Below are 3,596 nucleotides of genomic sequence, written 5' to 3' on the forward strand. Positions count from 1 at the left end.
CCCAGACACCCCTCCACTGACATTTTGGATGCTTCCTTCCTGACTCACTCCCTGAACTGTGGATTCTATCTTCTTCCTGTCTCTTCCCCGGCTGCAATACAGAAACTGCTCTTGCTATCTATACTTTGTCTCCTCATTTCCTATTAGAAATATAAAGGGAAAGGAAGAAGGCCTTTTATCTCTGCACTATCTGCTAGTGGACCCACAAAATAAGCATCTAAATATTCTCTCTTTTTTAAAAAAGATTTTATTTATTTAATTGACAGAGAGACACAGTGAGAGCAGGAACAGAAGCAGGGGAGGTGGGAAACGGAAAGCAGGCTTCCCACCAAGGAGGGAGCCTGAAGCAGTGCTCGATCTCAGGACCTTGGGATCATGATGCAAACCAAAGGCAACCGCTTAACCACTGAGCCACCCAGGGGCCCCCTAAATAGTCTTTTTCCTGGATGAGTGGATGCTTGTCAGCCTGCTGCTGCAGAGCCTTCTGGCTTGACTGTCCTGTGGAATCAAGAGGAAAATGTAGAGTGGATGGGATTTTCCAGTCCATAGATTAACATATGCAGGAAATATTGCATGTCTTTGTTATCCCTTAATTTAGTTCTGTTATCAAGATCCCCCCCATCATCTGCCTTGCTGGTAGATTCCCCCAAACTCCTGAGATTATGCAAAAGTATCCAGATCTCGTGTGGCATCAAGACTCCAGGAAGCCCCTTCCAGACATCAGATTACTTCTGAAAGAGCTACTTCCCAGTCCTGGTCCCATGAAGTCTGATAGCTCGTTTGTTCCCTCATGTCCCTGGAATCTTGGGTGGGGCCTGGCAGCTGGGTGTCAGAGGTCCAATTTCATGTACCATGTCACCCCTGAGCCCTGGGGAGCAGGACTCCAGTGCCTCTCCTGGAGAGGCTCCAGTTCTTTCCCAACCTCTCAGATTCTCCAGCACCCCCATCCCTTCTACTTCTTGAGCAGCTGTTATCCTAATCTCAGGATTTGGGTTTCCACGGAAGATTATAATAGAGAGCCTTTGCCTTTATGCTGACTTGGCTTTTCTTACCCACTGCCTGGCTGCTTGCTTGAAATCATGTATATGTGACTATGTATAGGATGTAAAGACCCAATTCAAATTCATACTGCACAGGTGCCCTAGCCATCTGGTAAAAAGTAAAACATGTGGCATCCATCCCAACCTTTACGTGGAGTGCCTTTAGGAGAGGGAGATAGTGTGGCACACTCGACCATGGACTGCTGGAGGATAAACTTTTTGAAGATTCATAAATGACTCAAGAAGAAGGGATTCAGTCTAAGGGAGAAGATCTATAGATTCGACCAGCCATTTGATTAGCTATGCATTTAGTAGCTAATGTTTAAAAATTTTGTATAACATTTAGTAATGAGCATTTATTATTAAAAATAAAACAGGTTTTTAATTGAACTGAGTATTAATAAGTAGCTACTAATATTGAACACAGTTGTTAAATTCTTTTTAAGGTCTAAATAGTCATTTGACAAATCTCTAGCCCCAAAGCCACTGGGGCTAGATTTTTGCATTGTGAGAAAAAGCAGGGACACTTTCATCCTCCATCTCCGAGAGAGGTAATAGTCGTCTCCTGAGTTTGGTGAGAAGTTACCAGAACGTGCCTTGCTCCTCCTCTTTCACCATGTACGCGTTTAGAATGCTTTCGACCTACGCCTCTCCCCGCTGCGATACTATGATGATAATTTTGGCTGCCTGGCGAAGTTCTGTTCATCTGCTCAGTCCCAACTCAAAGGCTCTATGAAAAATTCCTGAACTTCCCAACCAAATTCAGATGTTATTTCTTCTTCTGTCCCACTCTGGTTTGTGCATGACTCCATTAGAGAGCACTTACAGAGTAAATTGTCATTGCTGGTTTATATGTCTGTCTCTGCCCTGAACTGTGAGTTCTCTGAGGACATTTATTGGGCCATTACTCCTAGTGCTGTAGAGAGGGGACAAAGTTGTTTAAAATATAGTCCCTGTCTTCTAAGAACTTACTGATCAGTGCTTTAGAGCAAAAAGAGAACCAGTTGTCAGGTAATTGTTCATCTCATTCTGCCACTCTTCTGTAGGATTCAGAGAAAAGAATTTCTGGTTATTGTTTTAGTATAGATTTTATTATTTAGGTATGATAAGGCCAATGGATCAGGAGACAGCTGCTGTTGAGAAGATAATCTGTTACACTTATAGATGCAAAGGCAGTGGCATGCCACGCCACGGGCGCCACTAAGGAAAGCACCAGGGGTGAGGGGAAACTGTACCAGAGTCTTTACTGTGGTTTCCATGGGAAGGAATAGGCGAGGCAGGGTAAGCAGGTTTAGGATTGCACAGTTTGAGTAATTTCAGTGGGCTCAGGGGCAGAGAGGCTGTCCCTGTTTGTCCAGTACCAGGCCCAGGGATGATTAGAGCAGGTAGAGCCTCATAAAAGAGGTGGTTGGGGGAATGGCTCCAGAATGGTTTGCTTCCTTTTGAAAGGCACGTTTTCTGGCAGCTTGTTTACCGTCTTTAGAAACTGGCTAACCTTGAGAGGGGCAGCCCCTTTAGGGGTAGCAAGTCCCCAGATGTCCAAGAATCAGACTACAGAAAATAAAAGATATGATTAATACAGTGATAAAACTAGGTCCCTGGCCTTCCTCAATGGGTTCCCTAATGCTGGGTGGAATCTCTCAAAAAAACAGGGTGAAAAGTTCTTTCTTTTGAGTACTCCCCTTCCAGAATAATTACCCTTCTTCTGAGCTTGCATTGTTCCTGGTGAAAACCTGTGCCAAACCTGTTGGGATTGCTTGCGTGCCCATCTCCTCCATGACCTGTGAGCTCCTTGAGAACAGAGCCTGTGTCACATTGCAGGGACACTTAGCAGAAGGTGCTGCACAGAGTGGGTGTCCAGTAAACATCTGTTGAAGGAATAAGGATGTGAAAAATTGTGTTTCTTGATTCATCATGTACACACACATCACATATATACACCATTAAGTTCTGGCCACCAGTTGAAGAGTATAATTTGCAGGATGAGTTTTGTTTGGCAGGCTGTTAGAGAGGATTAGGATTTCAGATTTTAGAGAAAGCTGTCCCTTCTCTGTCTTCTTGAGTTGAACAGTCCTGAAGGCATGGTTATGTTTCACCTCTTCCTACCTCACAGCCATGGTTTATATGGTTCCTACTGGCCAAAGCCACTGCTGGCAAGGTGGTCCCATAGAACTTACCTGGTGTCAAAGGTCTTTGGAAGTGAATTAATGATCATTACTAAAGGTGAGTGTCTGGCAGCATGCTAAGGCACTTCATAAGCATGTCTCACTTCATCCCCACAGTAATTCAGTGAGGTGAGGACTGTTCATTTCCTCATTTTACAGCTAAGCACACTAAAGTTTGGCGACCTCCAGAAACCAAAGAAGCCACACCTGTGGAGTGGTGGACACAGAACATGAACTCAGGCTGAACATGAACTCCAGAGCCTGTGACCCTAACTCCTGACTGAGGAGCCCACCTCCTAGCATCATCCTCTTTTCATCCCACAGGTGCCAGGCAGTAGGAGGTGTTTCCTTGCATGTGGTACCTCAATCCTCTCCGCACATCTGTGAGGTC

General features: G+C 44.9%; 1 long non-coding RNA gene across 1 annotated transcript; it reads right to left on the minus strand.

The window, feature by feature from the left end:
* Positions 1–269: 269 nt before the first annotated feature.
* LOC131839556 (uncharacterized) lies at positions 270–3,386 on the minus strand. The gene is made up of 3 exons (XR_009356980.1): positions 3,218–3,386; positions 2,739–2,908; positions 270–498 (listed from the first exon to the last, which is right to left on the minus strand). It is a non-coding gene; the product is annotated as an uncharacterized LOC131839556 (long non-coding RNA).
* Between the last annotated feature and the right edge of the window lie 210 nt (positions 3,387–3,596).

The sequence above is a fragment of the Mustela lutreola genome, chromosome 8 (assembly GCF_030435805.1).
Source record: "Mustela lutreola isolate mMusLut2 chromosome 8, mMusLut2.pri, whole genome shotgun sequence".
Taxonomy (NCBI): domain Eukaryota; kingdom Metazoa; phylum Chordata; class Mammalia; order Carnivora; family Mustelidae; genus Mustela; species Mustela lutreola.